The sequence below is a fragment of the Dermochelys coriacea genome, chromosome 1 (genome assembly GCF_009764565.3).
Source record: "Dermochelys coriacea isolate rDerCor1 chromosome 1, rDerCor1.pri.v4, whole genome shotgun sequence".
NCBI lineage: Eukaryota > Metazoa > Chordata > Testudines > Dermochelyidae > Dermochelys > Dermochelys coriacea.
This window is the reverse complement of record NC_050068.2, coordinates 133,181,309-133,207,375: the sequence shown is the minus strand read 5'-3', so window position 1 is coordinate 133,207,375 and position 26,067 is coordinate 133,181,309. Positions and strand designations below refer to the sequence as shown.

The 26,067-nt window shown below is 38.5% G+C and overlaps 1 protein-coding gene across 3 annotated transcripts in view; it reads left to right on the top strand.

Moving 5' to 3' along the window:
- The window catches only part of ARHGAP6 (Rho GTPase activating protein 6), a 516,937-nt gene that overhangs the window by 360,016 nt on the left and 130,854 nt on the right, over window positions 1-26,067 (top strand). The window contains exon 1 of one of the 3 annotated variants that reach the window (XM_038375042.2): window positions 21,955-22,599. The exons of the other annotated variants lie outside the window; for them this stretch is intronic. The gene's annotated coding sequence lies outside the window, so the exon portion shown is untranslated. Of the gene's footprint in view, window positions 1-21,954; window positions 22,600-26,067 lie in introns of those variants that run through there. 3 annotated transcript variants of the gene reach the window in all.

Here is a 26,067-nt window from a genome sequence, read left to right as displayed (position 1 = left end):
AGGGAATTCATGTGATCTGGCCTTGGTTGTTAAAATCATTTGCAAAAACAAAACTATGAAAACAGTCTCCAAAGATTCAACCCTCATGCTGCATTTATCATAATTGCATTCTAAGCAGTCTGCCTCATAGCAGTGTGTGTTGAATTCTCTCTGTATAAAATTACTCTGTGCAATTCAAATTCATATAAAGGACATTTACTGTGTATATGATAAACACCCCTGTTTTAACTGCATCTTATTTGAAGTTATAAGTTACCCTTTACCAGATCATTCTATGTAACTTGGAGCGCTGTATCTTATTTTTGCAAAACAGAGGTAGATTTTTTTTCTAGGTGTTAATATTTATGCTGCACTCCATTCTTTTTATATAAATTGTAGAAAGTGACATTGAATAATTACATTATTCTTGATATAAGTGTGTGTCAAGAGCCTCATCTTTTTAAGCTCCAGCTTCAACAAAAAGACACAGAAGCACTTTAATATTTTTTTAAACATTTTATTGTTTGCTAGTTGTACTTTTTTCTTTGTTTTTTGGGGGACTATAGCATTCACTAAGAAGTAGAGTTAATGGAAGCATGCATCATTGACTGCAGTGGAATGATGGATTCTTGAAAGCAAGTGAAAATGCCTAGAATACTTTTGCTTTTTTCTGATTTCCTGGTCTCTTTAATCCTGAAAGAAAAGGGAAAATAACTAAATTAAAACCAGCTTCATACATAAACACAGTAGTAGTAGATTATGTGTGTGCGTGTTTTTTGTTTGTTTTATTTTTAGGGTTTTTTTTTTAATGCTAATGATTAGAAATGGTTCTAAGGCATGACAAGAGTGGAACTCTCACATTTGGAAAAAAATAATTAATGCAACTTTAAACTAAGTATAAATTGCAAAAACCTGCTATACAATTAGAATGTCAATCATCTATAGATAGATAGATTTGTAAACAACTCTGTGGTGACTGCTCTCTTCTTTTGTCCTTCTGAAGCAGTATACTGTATTGGATGATATTTTATTCTTTTAAAACATGTTAGGACAGCATGTTATTAACTGTATCTGTTGCAAAGTTTGTGTTGTCAGTTTGTTTACATTTTCATCCAAGATACAAGGTCCTGGAAAATATATTCTTCCCCTTGGTACAGTATTGCACAATTTGCTAGATGTACGATGGGATTTCATGGTCTTCCTCTGAAATACCAATTAATGTCACCAGCCATGGGCAGGCTAGATGAGTGGCCTTATCTGGTATGGCGTGTCTTATGGCACTATGATCTGGTCTTTCATACAAACTGCCTTCATTTAATTTAAAATTTATTTGGAAACTGACAATGATCTAGCTTGATATAAGGTAAATGAATGTAAACCAGTTGTAAACTGATATATGTGACCACATAGAGGTTTCTATTGGCTTAAATAACTAATTAAAGTTCTTCAAACCAGTGCAGCTTCTGTTCAGACATAAGGCCGGTGTCTCACATTAGAGTCTATTGTGGTTCACTGCAGGCTATACAGACATTTAGCTCATAGTTTTTGAATTCTGGTGGGTCAGTTCTTCTGTCCATTAACAAGAGATTTCCCTTCACAATTCCTTTAATAGGCATAACACCCTGGCACCACAATATTCGCCACTGTCATGTAATTGGGATATGTCTTATACAAAATATGCCTTGTGAGGTGTCATTCTAAAAGTCTTGATCTGCTAGACAATAATATCTTGTTGGATTGTATGTGCTATCGTCGTATGTGAAGTTTGGCTGTTTGTGTTGCTGAAACATGTCCTGAGGTTGAAAACACCTACAAGCAGCCTTTCAAGTATGACAGTAAAAAGGCCAAACAATGTTAATGGCTTATTGAGGAAATGCACACAAGCACAAAAATTACCCCAGGTCCTGGGGACTGGGGCATGCCTTGGTCTCAGGGTTTCAAACTGTGCAGGTCCTGTCTGAAGCCTATGCCAATGGGAGACCTACATGACTCCTGTTTGAAGATCTTTGGGGAAGCCCATCAAATGGATAAGTGTTAAATCTACAGAGGCTTCTGCCCAAGGACCAAGAAGGGGAGGGACTTAGGTTGAAACTACTCCTCATGGAGTCAGTCCTTCATCTTCAGCCAGCACAGGTGTCTGACCCCAAGCCCAGCACTTCAGTCTGGAGTGCGCCGACCTCGGTAAGAGAGTCCCTTAATGAAGAAGTTGAAGTTCAGCATGGTCTCCCTGGCTTCCATTATTCCCTCCCTGAATCTGGGGGACTGGTACGCTACCCTCAACTTGAAGGATGTATCCTTTCACATGTCCATAATCTCGTCCCACAGACTGTTCCTCTGCTTTATAGTCAACAGCCGCTATCAATGTACGGTCCTCCCCTTAGGCCTCTAGGTGGCCCCTCGGGTGTTCACCAAGTGCATGTCGGTTGTGGCAGCCTTCCTCCGGAAGCGGCAAGCACAAATATTCCCATACCTAGATAACTGGCTAATCAAGAGCCGCTCCCAGGCCCAAGTGGAGGACCACATGATCCTGGTGCAGACGACGTTCCACAGGCTCGACCTCATTCTGAATTTGGCAAGGGGGCATTGCTGGCACATGATGGCATATATCACGTTGTTTGATGTGCAGGTGAACGAACCCTTGATGGTGTGGCTGATGTGGTTAAATCCTATGATGGTGTCCCTTGAATAGATATGTGGACAGAGTTGGCAACAGGATTTGTTGCAGGGATTGGTTCCTGGGTTAGTGTTTCTGGTGTGTGGTTGCTGGTGAGTCTTTGCTTCAGTTGGGGGGCTGTCTGTAAGCGAGGACTGGCCTGTCTCCCAAGGTCTGTGAGAGTGAGGGATTCTCCTTCAGGATAGGTTGTAGATCCTTGATGATGCGCTGGAGAGGCTTTAATTGTGGGCTCTGGGTGATGGCTAGTGGCGTTCTGTTACTTTCTTTGTTGGGCCTGTCCTGTAGTAGGTAACTTCTGGGTACCCTTCTGGCTCTGTCAATCTGTTTCTTCACTTCCCCAGATTGGTATTGTAGTTTTAAGAACGCTTGATAGAGATTCTGTAGGTGTTTGTCTCTGTTTGAGGAATTGGAGCAAATGTGGATGTATCTTAGGGCTTGGCTGTAGACAATAGACAATTGATCATGTGATGTGGTCTGGATGAAAGCTGGAGGCATGTAGGTAAGTATAGCGGTCAGTAGGTTTCCGGTATAGGGTGGTGTTTATGTGACCATCGCTTATTTTCACTGTAGTGTCCAGGAAGTGGATCTCTTGTGACACCATCATAGGACCTAACCACATCAGCCACACCATGAGGGGCTCATAAACCTGCACATCTACCAATGTGATATATGCCATCATGTGCCAGCAGTGCCCTTCTGCTATGTACATTGGCCAAACTGGACAGTCTCTATGTAAAAGTATAAGTGGACACAAATCAGACATCAGGAATGGTAACATATAAAAGTCAGTAGGAAAGCACTTCAGGCTCCCTGGACACTCAATAACAGACTTAAAAGTTGCCATTCTTCAACAAAAAAAACGTGAAAAACAGATGAGAAATTGCAGAACTGGAATTAATTTGCAAACTTGACACCATCAAATTAGGCCTGAATAAAGACTGGGAGTGGCTGGGTCACTACAAAAAATAATTTCCCCTCTGTTGATACTCACGCCTTATTGTCAACTGTTGGGAATGGGCCACATTCACCATGATTGAATTGGCCTCGTTAGGACTACAAAAAATAATTTTCCCTCTGTTGATATTCACCCCTTCTTGTCAACTGTTGGGAATGGGACACATCCGCCCTAATTGAATTGGACTCATAAGTACTGACACCCCCTCCCCCCCCAGATGGTAAGGCAACTCCCATCTTTTCGCATGCAGTATATTTATACCTGCCTACATTTTTTCACTCCATGCATCTGATGAAGTGGGTTATATCCCACAAAAGCTTATGCCCAAATAAATTTGTTAGTCTCGAAGGTGCCACAAGGACTCCTCGTTGTTTTTGCTGATAAAGATTAACATGGCTACTGCTCTGAAACAAGAGACAGTAACATTGAGAATTCTGCTTAAATATGCTGTAGTGTCACTGTTTAGTTCCATTACTTAGGATGAGGTCATCTTGCAGATAGAGATTTAAATACACTGTGCATACTGAAGATCATTTAAGTCTGCGTCCCCAGCCTTCCTATTTTTATGCTGCAATCTGTGGTTAAAACTTAAAGTGAGTCTCAGAGGAATTGCAATATACTTTGTATACTTTTAAGAAAAAGAAGAGATAGGAAACTGCAAAGTTGTGATTCTCTTTTCCTAATACCATGATCAAATTTTCTCTTGAATAGATCTTCCTTTTCAAGTATTCAGTAATTTGTTACATGTTGCTATACACAGACATGCAAAATAGTACTCTGTACTACTAGGACAGTCTTTCTTTCTTTTGTTCTTGTCCCATGGAAATCAATGGAACAAGTCACATTAAGCATGTGTGTAAGTGATTTGCTGAATTATAAAGTTGCCTTCTATCAGCAATCATGTTCAGATGGCTTATTTTTACATCAAGCCCTCCTGCTATTAGGGTTTAATTCAGTGCTGCCACCTCTCCTTCGTTCACATGTAAAGACCACATGAAGTGGGGTTTGAGAGCTTACGTGGAAGGAATCCAAATCTTTGGCCTGGAGTAGCTGCCAATTCCCTCAGCATACCTCCATGACACTCCATACCACCGTGCTGTATTTCAGGCATTCTGAGGTTGGATTTTTAACTACAATGCCAGTCTCTTTCTAGCAGTTCAATCAGGATTGATAGAGTAATCCACTGGAAAGCAGGATTTTCTTCCAGAAGTAGTAGCAGTAGTAGTAGTAGTAATAATAATATGTATGACTTATGTGCTTCAGACTTTTTCCAAAATGTTTTAAAAAAATTAACTAAATAATCTTTAGTTCTGTGAAGTTTGTCGGTATAAAGCCTGTACATATGTAATTATACTTGTGTTAATGTTGTACTTATTGTCTGTAAGTTCAAGATATTGTTTGTTGTCAAGGTTATTGGAATTGATCACTGAATTAAGATATTGATCACTAGTACAGCAAATGTTGCACCTAGGAGGCAAGTGACCAAGATGCAACCCTCCATCTTTTTCAATGTACAGTACCTGAAATATGAAGGGAAAGTGTTTTGCCCTGGTTAGTTCTAGAAAAGACCAGTGCAAACATATTAGCATCTGAATCTGTTTTACATTAAACTATCAGTAACTATCAAGGGCAAGTCTTCTACAGTCAATCATTTTTAAGCATTGGGTGGAACAGTCTCTCAGTGATATAATGCCTTTGGATCTTGTATATCATTTTGAGACAAAACATGATTCTTTGAACCTTTTTTGTCTCCTGCAATACTTCTGTGATCTCTGAAGGCACTTCCTGGTAACTTTGAAGGCTCATTCATGATAGTTAAAGGCATAAGGGCTGAATGTCATTCAAAAGTAATGTAACAGAACTTGCCAACACAGTTTTAAAAGATTCTCAGACAAGAGTGCTGGTGTAGTCAGGCCTTAAAAAAAATAAAAAACAAAACAAAACAAAAAACCCCCAAAAGACCAAAGCAGGTTTTAGCAAATGGAGAATGTACAAAAAGCTTTAAAGTCGAATGTTTGCTGTTCTGAATTTTTGCTCCTGTGTTGTTCCAAACCCCTCAAGAGATTTTTGAGGAAAAATGATATAATTATTTCTCTTGAAGAGCTGTCCTGTGGGACTGCTCCCTCACTAGAATCTTTTCTGTTGTTTCTAGTTGTTTTATTTTATTTTTGTTCAATCTTCTCATTTATGTTTTATCCTAGAATAGAGAACTTTTGGCCAAATCATTGTTTTAGAATTTGTTGATGTCCATTTATCCTAAAAACAATTTCTACTGTTAGTACTACATCAGTGGTCCCCAACCTTTCTTGTGGGAATAGCATATTGCTATTCCTAGAACACTGTGGCAGGCGACACCCTGCCACCGAAATGCCGCCACTCAGAAGCGGCAGCGGCAAGAAGCGTCGCCGCTGAAATGCCTCTGAGAAATGGCGATGCTTCTCGGCAGCATTTTGGCGGTGGGGTGTCCTACAGCGGGTGCCATGGCACCGTGGGAACCGCATTGTGGACCCCTGTACTAGATTCTGTGCCATCTCTACCACAAATCATTCAGAATTCCATGAGCTGAAAGTATTTCCTTATGCAGAATTAAGATGCTGAAAAGTTTTGTTTTTTTTTCCCCAGGATAGAAGTTTTCAATGTTAGAACGTGTTTTATACATTATGTATACATTAATAATAGGGATTTCAAATAAAATATTTCTTCCCCAGTTAAGCTATTTCACACTTTCCAATGAAAGTCAGTTCTGAATGAAATACATTAAAGGATGAATTTGGCCACATTTAAAAAGAATGGCAAGATGCATCTACTTTCTCAGACTACATTCACTGTGAACTCCACTGTGAAATCTTGGACACTTAGCTAAATGGTTAGGTCTTTCTTCATTCTTGCCTTTACAGTTAACAGCTGCAGAGGAGCAGTGTTTCGCTCTTCTTATTTGAAATAATTAAAGAACCCAATTTAGGCTATGTAAAGGCTTATACCACAGCGATGGGCAAATAAAAATGCATAAGAGAATAATTATTATAATTCATTTTGCCAAATTAAACTGTACGATCTTAAGTTAAAAATTTATTTTGAAATATAAGGATAATAATCTTCAATTGTAAAATATTTTAGATACATCCCACAGGCCTTCTTACTAATCAAAGACATTGACCTGTGCTTTCTAATTTGTCAGACACCAGAATCCAGGGTTGGTATTGTTCCCAAAATGTCACTGAACTAACATACTAATATTTTTCCTTTTGTTATTATTGCTCTATTTTAACAGTATGACCACAGAAAAAAATACAGAACAAGAGATAACGGATTTAAATTGGTCTATGAGAAGGTTTAAGTTTTAAATTTGCTATAAAATAACATTATATGAATGGATCAAACTTACCTTTAGAATACTCTGAATAAGTTCTGTGTACAGTACAGGTTCTGCTGATCTTCATACTTTAGAACTCTTCCTACTTCTGCACAATTTAAACCATTTTCACATCTAAAGCACCCAATCAGCACTCAGAAAAAAATCCCTTCTGTCATCAAATTTCAGCTGTCAGAATACATTATTAAACTGAATATTGTGATTATGGTATGTGGACTTTGATTATGAAAAGAGAGCAGATATGACTCCAACATAGTTTTGATGACAATCCTACTCCAGCTGAAGTCCATATGAGTTTTGCCATAGACTTCAATGGTAGCTGGATTGGATTTCTGTTGAACAAAAAGGTTGACTAAAAGTGTTCTAGTTTAAGATTGTTACTTTCCCAAGTATAATCACAGTGAGTCACCACTGGTTTATGGAACAGTCCTAGTTATCAGTCAGCCATTTTACCCACTCTGGTTGTAAATGGCACAAGAGGATATGCTGAGCTGTATGTATGCTACGCAAGTGGAGATTGTTCCAAGGAATCTATTCAGAAGGGCCAGAGCAGATGGCCCAACATATCAGTGCATGGCCAAACAGCTTTCCATTTCCAAGTATCTGACACAGTTGAGTTCTGTGCTTGGCAACGCTATTAGGCACCCACAGAGCCAGAGCCAAATTTTACGGTGGGGAGGGGAAATATGGAAACCAGAAGAAAAATGTATCTGTCTGATATAGTATTGTTCATCATATGAAAGTGCAATATGAGCAGTTTCATTCACAGAGACCACATAAAGATTCCTGAAGCCTAGATGTTGATGCATGTTACCATTGGAAAATGCAATAGTAATGTAAATGAAACCAGAGGTTTTGTGTAGCTTGTAATTTCAAAGTTTTGTAAGCATTCACTAATTAGATGTTGAGAATAGTTTTCTCCAGTAAGCAAGTGAGACTAGATGTAGATGGATGGTCATTTGGTTAGATGGTAATTAGCTATGGTAAAAGCGTGGAATGAAAAATGCTCATCTGCATTAACTGACAACAAAATCACCAGCAATAATGGCCAACATTCCTAAACAGTTCAGAAAATCCTTACATGTCACAAGCTGCCTATTCTGCATCACTTATACAGAACTTTCAGATTTTATCGTTTTGACGGGTTGATCCTTTTGCCCCTGTCAGGTGGTAGAAAGGGGTATCTAGCAGCGGCTTCTATTCCTCAAGAGATATTCAACTGGGCAGATATCAGCAGAATGCTGGCCTGATGAACTGTCCAAGTTAGATGACTAATTGGGGGTGGGGAGGGAAGGGCCCAGCTGAAGGCCAAGATATGGTTGGCTTAAACCACAATCCCAGCTTCATGGAGGAGAACTGGGGACACTTAACCACCAGATCCACAACCACAACCCTAGCCCCGTGAGTGCCAGAGAGGCTGAGGAGCTACTGGAATCAGGGGCTCAGAAACAGATCAGTGAGAAGTTGCCCAGGAAACCAAACCCTCTGGAGGATCACAGAGTGAACCTGAGGAATGCCCTGCAAGAGGAGCATAATAGGAAACAGGCTGGGACTTGAGAGATTGGCGCCAACCACTGGGATCCAGGAAGTGGGTAGGCTTGGGTCTACCAAACCCAACAGGAGGGTCCATTAAGGCCTTAAGCAAGTGAACTAAACTCAAAGATGCCAGTCCCACCCCACACTGTTCCTCAGACGTTCTTGTTAATTGCTGGAAATGACCCACCTTGATTATCACCACAAAAGGTTTTCCTCCTTCTCCCCCTCTTCCTGCTGGTAATAGCTCATCTTAAGCGATCACTCTCCTTACAGTGTGTATGATAAAACCCATTGTTTCATGTTCTCTGTGTCTACATAAATCTCCCCACTGTATTTTCCACTGAATGCATCCGATGAAGTGAACTGTAGCTCAGGAAAGCTTATGCTCAAATAAATTTGTTAGTCTCTAAGGTGCCACAAGTACTCCTTTTCTTTTTGCATATGTGGGAGAGTAATTGTTCCAAGTTGGCCAATGAACTGCCTGTGTATCAGTCTGACTTCCCTGAATGGGTCCCCAACAACTATTTGAGAAAGAGTGGAAACCCTTTTAATCCAAACAGAGTTTCTTTGTTCTTGTCAGTTCCTGGGCTTTGGTCCTGCTTGTCAAAACCAGTTTGGTAGGATCAGCAGCAGCCAGACCAGAGTCTTTGGAGTCAGTGGGTCTTCCATTGTCCCATAACAACCCTTGAATGTTTACTAAGGGGAAGATTGTTTTGAGCTGTGCTTTCTGTCCTGCTTATTTTTCCTTACAGACCACTATTAAACTAAACCAATATAGTCATACAGTAAACTGCTCAATAACCACATCAGTGTATAATATTGATAAATAATTACAGAGCAGCTCCACTTCCATCACACACATTAATAATACAAACAAGGTTTGTATTTAAGTAGGAATACAAAAATAGAAAATGATACAGACTTTCACAGTGACCAAGTTAATTTTGCAGGAACAACCTTATTTTTTGGACTATTTGATATTTCAGACTTTACATTATACTAACACAGGGTTGCGGGCTTGGTATTTGGTGGTTTTTCCCTTAAATCCCCAGTTCCTGTAGAGAGGTCATTAAGTGAGAATCCTAACTTCCATTAAAAAAAAAATCTTTAGCTCTCATGGTTGTGGAGAAAAGCCAGAAAGCATGTATCCAAAAGTCTCAGGAACCAGAAGGCTAATTTATTGGGGAAACAAAATCTCAAAAATTACAAAATAGAATTCCAAAGCTCAGACACAATGGTGATCTGTGGAGGGCGGGAGTGTATCTGATGTTTTACATATACATATTGGCAGAAGTTGTTTGGCTTTTGAAGCTTAAAAATCTATAGTATTTGTCAACAGGGTATATAAATTCTTGAACTGGGCGTAACCTGAGATAAATGCTCTTGGCCAGGTAGGTGTCTACCTGATAGAGTTTATACCAATTCTGGCAGCTCTGAGATATTCTGCAGTATCTCAGAAGATGAAGGACTAAATTCTGACCTCAGCCACACAGGCACAAATCCAGAATAGCTTCATTTATTAAAACAGAATTACACTGGATTCAAACCAGTATAACTGAGATCAAATCTGGGATAAGAACTATGGAAAATGAAAGCCCTATATTTTTTTATAGTAAATTTGAAACATATATCTAAAATATGGAATGAAATGCTCAAATGCAATGCTCAATACCATCTTCATTAATAACGTGATCTCTTTAACTGTAATGTATCAGTTGACCTTTCAAGCACTGTTTTTAAAATTCTTTGCTGTTCAGTCAATATTTACTTCAAGAATAACTGAGTGTATTTTATACCAAGGTAATGTAAACAGAAGCAGCTGTAGGTATGCTGTAAAGTGATTAACAGACAATCAAGGCTATCTGAGCAGCTTTTGTTTGTAATGAAAAAAGAATGAAATATTCCTAGTTTGTGGGGTTTGAAAATTAATATTTCTGTTTTATTCTCTAGAATATGCTCCAACACTTTACAAAGAGATGACAGCATGATTTAGATTTGCAGGGTCAAAGAAAACATGCACTGTTTCTAGGGTCCCTGTCATCTTAAAAATCATAATGCTCTCTGAAATCCTTTACCAACTATTGTTACAAGAAACATCTCAAATAACTGCGATATTTAAAAAAAAACTTTTTTTCTATTTTTTCCCTTTTGTTTTTTTCTGTGTGTTTGGCAGGTCTTTGAGAATAATCAGTTTTACTGTTTGCTGTGGATGCTCAGTCAATTTCCCTTTCTGTTTGTGTTGGGTTTTGCACACAGCAACAGGAATAAAGAAAAATATTTTAAAACAATAGGAAAATGTTAAAATCTCAAAAATTGAGTCCTCAGGGCAGGTTGGTACCTGCAAGGTGATGAAATTTCAAGTTGATAATAACTTTTCAACATATTCCCCTTATTTTATTTCTGAGTTCCTAGGATAAAAGATTGAGGAGAAAATGGAGAACACATGGAGTATATTCAAAAGCAAACAAAAATAACCCTCTTCTCCCAGAAGTTATGTACACCCACATATGTTTATTTCAGTAAAATTATTGCAGGCCTCTGGTGAATATAAAATGTAACTAGCAAATGGGCAATGAGTAAATTAACTATTTTGGTCAGGAAGATAGGGGGAAATTATCTAAACATACTCCATGTTCTTGGGAAGGCTAACTTAACAAACTCAAGCAGTTGAAGTGAAGTCATACAATCACAGTACGCTAAGAGCAAGCCCGTGAAGCAATGATTTACAGTTCATCTCTCATATGAGAGTTTTTTAAGTAGAGAGCACTCTACATATGGCTGTGAATCTGCATGGGTTGCAGAAAGAGTTTGGCTGATAATTTCATGAGCCAGGACGTGTTACGTGGGAAACTGCTGTTCCTTTAAGAAAAAGGCCTTCCCTGAACTAAGCACTCTGGCCTGAAATACAACCTTTTTCAACTCTTCACTTCAGCCAGAGAGGCCTGTATCTATGGAATGGCACTTTCTTAAAGGTACACTGACAATATGTTAGAATTTTGTTTTACAAGATCATGAAATCACTGCTAAATTAAATAACATTTCTCTTAAATTAGTTCAGATTGTTGGATTAAATGAGCAGAAAACAATGCAATTTGTGTATTAAATATTAGACCCACTAATCTGTAACCCACTCAATTTTCTTTTTTTCCTGGTAGGGTAAGTTAGCTGGACCAGTTCCTTTTATGTGGCTTTTCTGTTTTTTTTAAATATATATATATATATATATATATATAGTGCAAGAATGTTTTATGAACGGGCCAATCTGAAGTGTTTTTTTTTTTAAAAGTGTTTGTTTTTCAGACTGAATTGCTTCTTACTCTCACACTTATGGTAGAATGACAAAAGTATGCACATTTTCAGAGAGATCCTGGAGGGAAAGTATGCATGAAACATGATGTACAGAGCTTAGGCGTACTTGTGTAATTGCTGGAAGAGTTTAATAGAATCAGGAATTTGGGGCAAACGTTCATACTTAGAACCCGCAAGTTTACACATAGCTGATACCTTTGTCTCTTATGTACTTCATAGCTCTGGTTCTGTGGAGCAGAAATTTTCCCCCTGCAGATCGCCGCCCCTTTGTTTACAGTCAATCTGTGTATAGGACAATACAAATAATACATAATAAAAATAGGATACTGAGCTCATCCATTCTATTTTTCTAGCATGTGACCAAGCAGAACTGCACCTTATTGATTCTAATTTTCATGAGAGTCAAATACCAAACACTTTCTCATTTGATGGAGATTTTCGTGCAAGCTTGGAATATTGTATAATGGATTTATTTATACACTTTGTCCTGAAACATATACATTTCAAACCCTCGAAATGAATGTCTTAATAAATATTTTAAGAGTGCACCCTACTGTTAAAAGCAAACAATTCTTTTCTGTACATTTACAGAAGACCCTATTTGGGAGGGAAAGAGTAAAACTGATTTCCAAAGAGAGAATGTTTCTGGATACTGGGCACTTTTCCACTAAACTTTACTTCTCTGTGGAAATCTGGAAAAAGTGTTATTTCACTTTTCTATTACAAGAAAATAAGGCTAGAACTGAGTTTCTCTTTCTCATCGCCAATAAATTGAGAAAATTCTGCAGAATCTGTTTTCTAGTTGAAAAAAATGGAACTTATTATGGTAAGTAAGACCTGAGAAGCATAATTTCTTTTAAATTCATTAATTTTGCTCTTGAAAGTATGCTATTCTTATTATTGTTTTATGTTCTGTTTGGGGATGGGGCAATATTGACCATATTTTTTGCATTCTGTAGGGGGTATCTGATTCTGTTTTGTACTGTATGCTGCCCATCACCATAGTATCAAAGCCCCTTCCACAAAATATAGATTGGCAATAGCATACTCCCTAGAGGATTTAAAGCAGCCTCTGGCTCTTCTCCCATTTGGGGTTACAGAAGCTTTGCTTCAGGAATAATTTTTGGGTGGGAGGAAAGTGGAAGGCAGAAAAGGACAAGAGAGTAGTTTAAGATAATAATGTCATTTGTTAACAACACAGTGCTTCACAATAATAGATTAACACATGTTCCCTGCCTGAAGCTTATTAATGTTTGTTAAAGTATTTTTTGCTGCATGTTATTACTTCAAAGGCTCTTGTTGTTGATCGTCCTCCCATTGAAATAAATGACAAATATACCACTCACTTCAGTGGGAGCGAGTGTATGCTTCTAGTACCAGAGATCACCAGGAAGCAGTTTAAAGGTTAAATTGTAATGATGCTGTGAACTACTTTCCAGAGATTGGCACCAAAATAGACCAAGGTTGAGAAGAAGTATTAGCATAATTAAAAATTGAGATAAACACACACAGCCTAGCATATTTCTTTATCATTTAAGAGGCTTATCCAGCCCAAATGAGCCTGTAAAGTTGTTCACTTCTGGAAATTATGAGCCTGTTAGGATGTGAAGCTGTAGAGTCTTCACACAGTGGTTACGGGAGAATAATCCTGCAGTCGTTGAAGAATGCAGTTTGTAATTTCCTTCTTCTCAGGGATAGAGTCCATGACTCCACGCAGCCTGACTTCTATGGATGACAATTAGATTTAAGGGTATTATACCAAGCGATGCACTAAGCAAGGATAGATTCTTCTCCAACTGACATTTTCAGCAACAGAAATAAAATTAAGTAAATTCCTGTGGGGGGAAAGTTCAGGGCTATTTCTCTATCTGCTTGATGGACTCTGATTGAGACAGAGTTGTGGCATTGAATGCACTGGTTGAATCTCTGCTGCATTTGCTTCACAAATTGAAAAGTGTGAATGAGGCACAAAGGTGTGAGTCTGTTTAAAGCAACCAAACAACAATAACAAAAAAGAGTGAGGATGTTGTTTAAAGAACTGGGTTGGAATCCAGGAGAAATGGGTTATGTTTCTGGCTCTGTCACAGAGTTCCTGTTTAATGTTGTGCAATGAATTTAAACTGAAATGTTTGGAGGTGGCCGCTAATTGCATTTTTCTCATGTTGTTGGTGCCCAGCTTGAGACGCCTCAGAAGGCATTTCCAAAGCTTATGCTCTAATAAATTTGTTAGTCTCTAAGGTGCCACAAGTACTCCTTTTCTTTTCTCAGAAGTTCAGAGTCCCATAGGGAACTGTAGGTGCTCAGCTGCTCTAAAAAATCAAGTCCTCCGTGTCTCGATTTGGTCAGCCAGTAACTGAGAAGCTCAGAATTATTGGACACTTGCAAATGTTTACCTTACTTACTCCCTGCCATGGGTCTGTTAAATGGAAGAAATAAAACTTTCTAGCCTCATGGAGATTTTGTGAGGAAAATTCATTAACTTTTTTGATTATATTATATTATATATATTATATTATAGTGAGAAGAGAGACAGAATTTTTTTTTAAAGACATTCTTTATTCAGTGCAGGATTTGAACAATGTGAATAAATAAAACTTAGGGCCACAGGCACCGACTTTCTGATTTCCCAGGGGAGTTCCACCCTGCTCCATCTCAGGCCCTGCCCTCACTCCACCCCTTTCCAAGATCCCACCTCGCCTATTCCCCCCCACTCTACCTCTTCCTGTCCCATTCTGCCCCCTCCCCCAAGCATGCCCCACCATAGTTGACTGGTGCCTCCCCATACTGGGGGGGGCACGATCTAAAGGGGATGTCACGTGACCCCCCCATCAATTGGTGGTGGGGGTCATGTGTTCCTGCCCATCAGTCTATCCCCCCAACCCAGCCCAGGGCCACCACACTCTCCTCAGAAGGAGGAGCTAATGGAACTATGGAGCTATGCCAATTAAAGCTAATAGAGCTAAGCCAGTTTACACCAACAGAGAATTTGGCCCTACAATATGTTTTTGCAGAAACTACATTTCTGGACAGGAATTAAATGATCTTTTTTGCATATGTTAGCATACTAATCACACTAAGGAATATGAGTATACTTTACATAGACAGAAGGCCAAATGATGCAAGCCTTCCAATGCATGGAACTCCCACAGAAATCCATGGTGGTCCTGTGTATGCAAAATAGCTGCATGGGACCTAAAAGCAGCATAACCGTTCCTGGTGCACTATAGGCATGTAGCAATGGTGACTTTACATAACTATAGACAGCATTATGATTATACTACTTTAAATACTTTACTACCTTCGTTTATCTTAAATAAAATATATTACATCAATTAAGTATATAAATTAATCTCCTTAGTAAAGGACATAATGCTGATGAGAAATATATAGCTTTTATAATCTCCAAAATGATAGCGTTTTGTAGTCTTGTATTTTAAGAGAAGTATTGGGCTGTACTGAACTATTATATTTTTTGATGCAATTGAGCTTTGACAGCAGTTTTCACACTTTGCTGTGTTGTTGTGCCGGTTCTACTGTCCTCACAGCAGGACATGGAGACAAATTGTATTCTTCTTCCAGAAAATTAATTGTTACAAGGCTATTGCAACAAACCTCTTCAGCTTCCTGTCCTTGCATGCCTATTTTGAGCCCCAAGACACTCTCAAACTTTTAAAATCCAGGATGTTGATTTTTTTCTTTTTACTAAGCTCTTTCCTTAATAAAGCCATAATGGAAAGTAAGACTTAAAGAGGTTTCAATGGTGATGAATGCATGTTTTAATTAGGGTATTAATAAAATTGGCAAGAGGAGCAAAGCAGCTGCTGTGTCTGCCTCACGCAGATTAAAATAATTGGATTAAAAAAAGCTGTTAGTTTGCTATTAGAGAGTTTAAATAGGAGCAGAGGGCTCTTAGTGGGCACACCAGCAACAGCAAATTGTAGAAGGGAGAGAAGAGAACATCAGAAAGCTTTCATGCTGTTTTATGCAAAAACAAATTTTCAGTCTGCCCCGAGTTTATGTTGGTGTCAATGCTGGGAGCATATTGGAGACTATAATTTTTCTGCTTCAAATGCTTTGTGAATATGGCCATCCTATTTGCTTATCCTTTCATTCAGCAGTGTTGACTTTAAGGCAGGGGTGGGCAAACTTTTAGGCTTGAGGGCCGCATCGGGTTTCCAAAATTGTATGGCAGGCCAGTTCGGGGGGGCTGTGCCTCCTCAAACAGCCAGGCGTGGCACAGCCCCGGCCCCCTATCCAACCTCTCCTGCTTCTTGCCCCTGACGGCCCCCCTGGAACCCTTGCCCCATCCACCCAACCCCCTCGCTCTCTGTCCCCGGACCCCCACCCCTGACTGCCCCATGCTGTCCCATCCAACCTCTCCTCTCATTCCTGACTGCTCCCCCGGGACCCCTCCCCCATGCAACCACCCCTTCCCCCTGCTGCTTCCCGCAGCTCCCATTGACCAGGGACGGCGGATCGCGGCCACCAGGAGCTGCGAGCGGCCGTACACGCGGACGCTCAGGTAAACAAAGTGTCTCACAGCCTGCGAGGGGCTTACCCTGAACAAGCTGCGAACCAAGTTTGGGAACCCCTAGCCTAGCTCCATCCTCTTTGGAACCTCCCCTCCTCCAGGCGCTCACTGACTATAGAACTGATTATTCAATTTTAACTCTCCGGTTATCCCATTCTATTTCCCCTCCACAGTTTCTACAGCACTGTTACCCATGCATACATTTAATGTTTCTCCCTAATTAGCAAGGGCAGATTTCTCTCCTTCGCTCCTCCTGCCCCATAAACTTTATCTCCATTAGACTTTGAAATTAATTACTTTTCAGTGTGCTATATTGAACCTGTATCACTGTCATTCATGTCTTCACTATTCCCAACTACAAAAGTTAAAAAATCAATCTTTGTTTTAAAAATTATTAGCTTTTTTGTTGGGCTGTGTGGTTAATTTGCCTTTTTTTTTCCCTTTTTTCTTTTCTTTTGAGCCTTTCAGAGTCAGGTTTTCAAGATTTTTCTCAGCAGCCATGAAGATTATATCATTTAATCAGAGCTGAGAGTCTCACATAATCACATGACTCCAGAAGCTAAAACTTTAAGGAACAAATCAGGTATCATGAGAGCTGGCAACACTGTGTATAAGTATTTTTTAGGAACTTTAGCACATGTTACTCAGTTACTGCAGAAATGACAAAAGGAGTACAAGAGCACAAAACTTTGCCTTTCTGTGAGTCTTACATAAGCAATTGCTAATTTTTGTGACTTTTTTACCGGAGCCTGCAGCCCTTCCCATACCCCTGCCCTAGCCCAGTGAAAGTGAGTGCGGGTTGGGGAAAGCGAGCGATGGAGTGAGTGGGGGGCGGAGCCTCAGAGAAGGGGTGGGAACTTGGGGCAAGGTTGTTCAGTTTTCTGCAATTAGAAAGGTAGCAACCTGAAGTGTAGCAGAGGTTTACTTAGGAGATAAAGACTTCTCTCAAATTCACTTATTAATTTAAAATATTTTACTAAACATTATCAACTGAATCATAATATTTCCTACTGAGAGGTGTCCTGGGACAGATGAAAAATACAGTGTTTTCAGTATTTAATCTAGGGTAGTTGGTATTTTCCAGTAATTGCTGATTTTGAAACAAACAAGTGAGTGCTTTATTATGCAATGTATGCAGTTATATGACTCAGTAAATTATTCTTTTATCTTGTAGAGTAAGCCAGCCTACCATATGCAAATTCACTGATGCCAAGATGACATTGCAGCACTTGTTTAAATCAAACATTGTACACATTATTCATCTTTTTTGTATCAATTGACTGAAGTGTATTGAGGTACACTCAAAGAAAAGCTCTCTTTTTGACAAAGATATGTAACTATACTACTTAACAGTTTTCATAAATTTGTCAGTATATATTCTGAAAGCAAGTAATTGATAAACATTTCAACTGATTAGCTATATTAACTGGATTTGAAATTGCTTCTGCTGTATGCACAAGTTGCTTTCACTCTTGTATTTTCACCCACAAATAATGCTTTTATTTTTTTTTTGAATGAGTGACTGAATGTAATAATTGTGAGCTCCATCAGAACTAAATGTGTATAACTTAGTGTGATCATGGTTTTCCTGTGCACCCTTAGGCCAGATCCTCAGCTTCACCACTACTCACTAAGCACTAAGGTAGCTCTAAAATAGAGCTGGTCAGAAAATGGTGGCTTTTTAAATCACAATTTGAAATATTTTTGTTCAAAATGGTGCTGTCATACCTCATGGGAGTTGTAGTTTGGGTTCATTATGCTCCCGGTCTTTCCTATGGGCCAGGCTTTCTGGCGAGGCTGCATCTTCAGTGATGCACCACTCTTTCCCCTGTTGGTCAAGGATGGGGATACGTCCTAGGAATCCCTGCCTGTGGTTCATCATGGGAATAGTAGGCTGGTCGGAGAGCCAGGCTCATTCAGGAGTATGCTAGCATCAGGTGTTTGAACTTCAAGTCCCATGAGGCATGGCAGAGCCATTTTGAATCAAAATACATTTGGTTTTCAACCAAAAACTGTCTGTTTCTTCAACAAAATACCAATTTTTTTCATGAAAAGCAGGCACTTTTCACACCCCTTTTTTTTTTTAAGTTGCAAACCTAGTTTCCCATTGTAAAACAACTTTGATGGAAATTTTTAGACCAGCACAACTCTAAAGCTGTTCTTTTATTCCCCTAGGGCCACTGGAGAGTGTGTTGACCCTTTGCATAATCTCCTTCACTTCTCTGGTGAGGGGATTAGGTTGCCAACTCTGACTAAAGCTATTCTGGGAGATTTTTTCCCCCCAACATGACATGTCATTTTCTTAAAATATCCTATTAAAATCTCCCAGATTTCTTTCAATACTCACCAGGAGATCAGTGCTGATTCCAGGCCAATTCTGGAGAGTTGGCAACCACAGTGGGGGTCTGGACTGGTTCTTGGAATTTTGCACAATTCAAAATTAGTGGAAAAATTATATAGAGCACATTCACAAAAATGAAGTTTTCAACTGTTAGAACTTTAATGAGACTGGTTTAATAATTTTACAGTGATATTACTTACTTACTGAGTCTAGCCACATATTCAGTTTCAAGTCTTAAGGGTAAATAATTTTGAGTCTGAATGCAAAAGAACCAAATCTAAATAGTGGGGAAAGTGTATTTTCTTTCTTGTTCACAGAACACGTAAATGACTGGTTGGATTTTGCTCAAACTTTAGGGCTAGACTGTGCTGGTAAAATTTCACCCCAAATAGAAAACTTTTCAGAAGCTGGGAACCACTTGTAAAAAAAAAAAAAAAAAGCAGTTTGAAGTGGAAGAACCTTATATGATGTCTAAAATAAGGAATGTAATGATAAACTCATCTAAATATAGTGACATTCTTCAAAAAATGCCTCAACATGTAGACTGCTAGCCATTGAGTGTGATGGGATCTTTATTTAAGCCAAAAGGTATTAATACATTGGAACCCGTGAGTGATTAGGAAGGAGGGTTTTTTTTGTTTGTTTGGTTTTTTTGCTGTTAAGATCTATTTCCAGCTACCAGTAACTGGATTACAGGTTCAAGGTGAAGATGATAGCTTTCATAGTTAATTACTTCAGTAAGGGTTGCAAAATTGAATGATTCACTGCAAGTCTGTTTTTTATCTTTCTGCAATCACTGTAGAAAAGTTGATAGCATAAAAATCTTGTGTAATTATTGGGCTCTGTATGTAGAGGCACCACAATACGCACCATAGAGATGATAGTTCCAGTATATATGACCTTAGCTGGAATATTGTGCCCAGTTCTGGATATTTGAATAACAGAATTATAGAAATTGGAGAAAATTCGAAGACTAACAAGAAAAGATGAATCAGATGGAGAAGGCTTTTTCTGAAAGATTTAAAACACTAAATACTTATAGCTTAGCTAAATGATAACAATCAGGGGTTGTGATCATTGACTACAATACTCTGAAGAAAGAAAAGGAGTACTTGTGGCACCTTAGAGACTAACAAATTTATTAGAGCATAAGCTTTCGTGAGCTACAGCTCACTTCATCAGATGCATTTGAAGTGAGCTGTAGCTCACGAAAGCTTATGCTCTAATAAATTTGTTAGTCTCTAAGGTGCCACAAGTACTCCTTTTCTTTTTGCGAATACAGACTAACACGGCTGCTACTCTGAAAATAATCTGAAGGAGTGACTAAATTGTTTAGTTGAAACTTCCATGATTTTGGCTGAGTTTGAGGTTTAAACAGTCTTTTAGGGCATATTTCAAAAAGATTGGTGTTCAACCTTAATTGCAGTGGAATTAAGTCGTTGCTTGGCTAGTTTGTGTACACATATACTACTCTCCTTTACTGAATGGTCTTTGAACTGCTCAGCTGTGTTTCAAAGGCTTTCATTTAGCTATAGATATAGCACAGTCTCCTTTAAACCAAGTTGTAGGACCATATGCTTCTGGGGCTTGCCTGAAAGCCCTTGAAGTCAATGAACTTCAATGGGCTTTGGATCATGCTCTTGGAGGGAAGGATCTGTTTCTCTCTTTAATGTTTAATGAGCATGAATTAGTTACCATAGAATGCAGCATAGTGAAAACCATGCAGTCCTAACTGACTCTGTAGGCTGTTACAATAGAATACTTAGTGAAGTTGAAAGGTAATTTACTGGAAAACAGTTTATAGTGGAAAGCACATGGCAGATTTGAAAATGTTGACCTAGCTTGGGCCTTCTGAAGGAGGACAGGTCTTTATTGATAAGTTTGGGAGAAATGTTCCACACATACAGAGGAACATGGAAGGATGCATGAAGATGCTTGGGGCAGAAGTGGAGAATGAGGTGATTGAAGCTGGCATTAATAGTAGAGCAGAGAGGTCAGGCATCTTTCTAAGGTAATCAGTTCCTTAATTTTTCAAACAGCCTCCTCTCCTATCCTAAGTCAAACTTTATGTTGATATCCTTTAAATAAAAGAAATATGTAAGATGCACAACCAGTTAAGAACTAAGGTGTAAAGGATGCTAGCACTATAGCTAGGTTTTTTCGGACCATTTCAGTTTCAATAAATTGATATTTTCTGACAGAAAAACGTTCTGTTGGAAGATTTTGAGCCAGCTCTAATATAATGATTTATACTCTCAGTCTGAGGTTTTATATGAATTATGACTGCATGCATAATGACAGATTAACATTGGTTGCATAATACCCAAAGGGCTCAAGTGGGATGTTGGTGCTTGGGCCTCACAACACAGGACTGAAGTGAGACTTGAGTGGTGCATAGGCCTCGTGCTGCACAGGGATGAATTTTACCCTATGCAAACAGTGAGGCATTATTGCCTCTGTTGCGCTGCCTTTTCAATGTCTGAATTGTCAAATTGCCTTCATGAAAGGGCATGGTTCTTTTACAGCAAAAAGAAGGATATATTTTTACAAGTTCACTGATGATATGAAGCTATTTTTTCTGTATGGATAAGGTGATTTCACATTTTCTAGTGTTCTCAAGGCAGTGTTGGAGGATAGGGTTAACCACATTTGGGTATATTTCCATCTTTTCCAATGTTGTTTATTTTTAAAATATTTTACTTTAGTTTTAAAGTATCCTGGGTTTCCAATTTTAAAATGTCATTTTATCCTTCAGTGTTATTTTAATCTCTTTTTCCCTGAAATTGCTGATGTGCATTAACAGTCTTAACGGTGTGGCTTTGCCTAGGGTGGGCTCTGAATTTGATTAGGAGCCATACAAATAACCTTTTATTTCAATACCAGTGAACTTGACGATGATATACAGTCAATCCCTGTGAACTGGAATCTTTGTCTTCCTTTTGTTGGGAGAGCAGTTTTATGAGGTAAAGTCATATCAGCTGAGAAACAAAGATGTCATTTATCATGGTGATTTGGTAAGTTGCCACATGGAATAGAACTGCAATTAACATAACTGGTGATTCAGAGTTTGTTTTTAATTAGACTTCCTCCTTCTCCCACTTCCATTTTATAAATGGTAGTATAGTACTCATAGACTGTGAATACAACAGACTTTATTTAGGAAGCAAAATCTTTATCAAGGAATTTTTCCCCTTGCAAACCATAAAATACTTAGCCTCTGTGTTGCTTTTGTTTAAAAGATGTTTGGGGTGGAGGTTTTGCTTGTTAGGACAGAGGAGGTTTAGAAAACATTTTTTGGAAGGACAGAGAAAACATCAAATGCATCTTAACATGCTCAAAGTGATTTTACCAGATGCGTCCAACATTCTTTGGTCTATTCCTAATAAGGAAAGCTTGCACAGTTACAGTCCAGTTTTGAGTTTGTACAGCCATGTGGAAGAAGGTTTGTTTTTTTTAATGTGGGAGGGAGAGGAGGGAAACATGCCCCTTCTTAACCACTCCTTGTACTTCTTCAAAACAATCCCATTGAAATAAGAAGCAGGGAATCCAGTTGCAATTTGTCTGCTTCTCTCCCTATGTCACTTGCTTTCACACACATGCTCACTTTATGACACAACTCCCTGAAATTGCTGAGCTTACTTAGAAGCAGTCAAATGAAAAGATTGTTTTATTTTATTTTATTTTTGGTTTCTTAAGATTAATGATAGTAGAAGTCTCTGGAACAAAAGGTATTGTGGGAGTCATAGTTGCTCCAGCTGGACTATTTCTCAGACACTTGATACATAGTTTCAGGAAAACTGCATTATATTTTTTACAAAAATTCTAAATTGAGTTCTTGTTCCAAGTGTGGTTTGATCAAATTAGAAAAGACACCGGAGAGGCAGCAGAATTTAGTTAATGGGTAAGCAAACAAAATCTGTATATATGTATGTGCTAGAGATAACTGTAATGGAGTGTGTGCAATGACTATAACTTAACTGCATTTTAATTTTTATTTGCTTTAGCTAAATTTTAAGAAAACAAACACTTCTTGCTTAGTAAGAAAAAAATTGGCGCTTAGTTTGTGCCTACCACTTAGCAGGCTCTGAAATCTATTCCCTCAACAAACTAAAGGCTCTCAAAGACCTTTTATTTTTAGACTAGTTTCATGATCTTGCATGTTTTCATAGCTAGACTGAGAGGAGCAAAATCCATGTAATGATCAGTGGCGTATGTTTTGGTTGATTTTGTTTAAATGGCTTAATCAGATGTTGAGCTGCTTTGAAATCTATGCAAGTTTATTGTTTTTCTAAGTGTGCGTGAAGGCTGTGTAACCCCAAAATATACAATTATTAATGCATAGATTCAGTTGTGCAAAACACCATATCGTGCAAGCCTTGTGTTTTATAGACTAGCTAAACTGCCTTCACGTCTCTCTAAATTCCAGTTAGTTGCAATGATTTGTAGTGTAGAATAAGAGCTTTTCACCTGTTGGCTCAGTCCTGGAGGAGCTTGTAACTCTAGCAATTGTTTCTGTTTTTCATAACATTGGGAACTTATGGGCTAGTTTTCTCTCTTCCTGTCCAAAATAAATGAGCTGCTTAAAGCAAAGAATGAAATTGCAGCCGAGTTAGCAGGCATACAGTCTTAATTTGGGGTACCTGAGATTAGTGGGTAATTTATAAAAGATTCCTCTCTTGATACTTCCTGCTGATGTATATGTTTTAAATTTTATTTATTTTTAATTTTTCCATGTTGTTTTTATGGAACTATAACCTATTTACTGAAAAGAAAATCAAGGAATACTATATCGGCTTTAGTGTCAGAGCAAATATTTGTACAGTGAGCCATCAATCTAGTTTAGCATCATGTGTCCATAACTGCAAATAAGCAGATACAATTTTGTAAACATGTTTTCACCAAGTAGCATGAAAGTGGTGACCTTTCATATGTGCTTCATGATCCCCAAATGCAGGAGAAATCAGCCCCAAAGGAGCCAGCACGCCAATTCAATGCGTAAACAAGGGCAAACTGATAAAAGGGAGCACTTGTGAGTGCCCATCAGCCTTCACTCTATATTGCATACATTTGAGCTAATGGCCACTGTTATGATTTTCAATTTAAGTTCTGCTCTGAGAGTGAACTGTGCAGGGTTTTTTTTTGAGTAGAGTAAACATTAAAGCAGCTGCTTGTTGTGGTTGGGAATTGGAGTACAGAAGATATCACTCTGCCAAATATTGGAATACATTGGGTCCTTGTCAAAAGGTTGCAACTGACTATTCAGAGTGTTACAATTCTGAATTGTTATCCAGAGAAAGAGAGAGAACGCATGAGCAGCATAGGTGTGAGGACAGTCAGTGAAACAAAGATGAATGGGTGGAGCAGTTATGTAGCACATGAGTTGAAAAATTCTTCATCCGTAAGAGGTATTTATTTATTTTTCAATATATGAAGTATGTCTGTTACCAGTTCTAAGTGTCTATGCTGTACACCTGTTGTAAAATAATTGCAACATGAGTGAATAACAACACAAACTCAAATGACTCAAAGAAGACTCTCCTTACCATAAAAACCTCCCACAAAATTCAGCACCTCCACCCCACAACTCAGAGAAAAGCCTGATGCAATAGATAGACCTTGCAACAGGCCTGAAGGTCAGCAAAACTTAAAATCTTTCAGAGAGGAATTGCGGAGTTCAGTTGCAGCTGGAAACAAAACTGGAAACTAGTCAACTGCAGAACAACTGATATAATATGCTCCTTGTGAGAAGTAGTGTAAGTGAGTAGCCATGTACTGTGCAAGCTGAAGTTTCCAGTTATCTTGAAAATTGGCCACATTTACAGGGCATTGCAGAAATCCAGCCTCAACGGAATGGGTAACCTGTAATGTTGGGGTATAGTAGATCTAGTTAAAAATTGATGAAACTTTTTCCCATCCAAAAATGCTCTTTTGTTGAAACCAATGTATTTTGTGAAACATGCGGGTTTCAACCAAAGGTTGTCAGGAAGGGGTCTCAGGTTGCAGATGAGAATGCAAGAGACACCAGAATAGCCTGGTTGCTAGGGTATTTACCTGAGAGGTGGGAGGTTCAAGTCTCTGTTCTTCCTGAATCATAGCAGGAACCTGGGTTCCCTACATCCCAGGCAAATGCCTGAACTACCAAGCTCTTGGGGTGGGTCTCTTGCACTTGTGCTTTTTTGCAAAAAATTTCAGAAGGTCTCATTTTTGTTGTGCCTTAGAAGAAATACAAATTTTGGAATCTGTTTTTTTCCACCCCCCATGAAACAGAATTGTTGTTTTCCAGCCATCCCTAACATATAGATTAGCACTATAGCTTTTTCATTTGACCAACAAATTAATTTTTATTTTAAGTCCAAAGGTCTTTTCTTTAGGCGATGGCAGATTTTACATAAAGTATTGTTTTGAATCAGGGGAGCTGTCACTGATACACTACAAAGAGTGATTTAAATTGAATTATAGGCTTCAAAGGCTGCTAAAAAGTTGAGTGATCCAACATTTTATTGTAATGGATCAGGTAAGAGAAAAAGTGGACATGAATAGTGTAGATATAATCATTTTAATGCAACTGAGATATAGCAGGGATTAAACTGGCAAATGCGGATTGTTTTCATTTATAAATTTATTCTGCTAAATAGAGATGCATGAACAGTGCACAGATATCCCTGTATATAAGTACACACACATTGCTAACTCATCCAATCTTATTGTGAGTCTTGTGATATTTGATGTTTTTCTTATAAAGGCCCAACAGTTGGAGTCGTGAGATTACATGAGAATCTCAGCTTTCATTTTTTTTTAAATTAAGTTTCTAATCCAAGTGATTTCAGATAAAACCTTGAAAATAAGAACCCTTAGTCTCAAAAGCCTAAAAGTAAATAAAGAACTCTAAATGTACTAATTTTAAAAAGAAAAGGAGTACTTGTGGCACCTTAGAGACTAACAAATTTATTAGAGCATAAGCTTTCGTGAGCTACAGCTCACTTCATCGGATGCATTTTCTCACGAAAGCTTATGCTCTAATAAATTTGTTAGTCTCTAAGGTGCCACAAGTACTCCTTTTCTTTTTGCGAATACAGACTAACACGGCTGCTACTCTGAAACCTGTACTAATTTTAAAATCTCATGACTTTTAAAACTTGATTTTGGCAATATTGTGCACACATATGATAAAAGCAGGTTAGCTAGGTCCTGTTTGTATGGGTTGCCAATTCTTTCCCACTGAATATAATAGTATTGGAGATCATACTTAACCTTCTTGCTCCAAGAAAGAGATCTTGGCGTCATTGTGGATAGTTCTCTGAAAACATCCACTATATGTGCAGTGGCAGTCAAAAAAGTGAACAGAATGCTGGGAATAATTAAGAAAGGG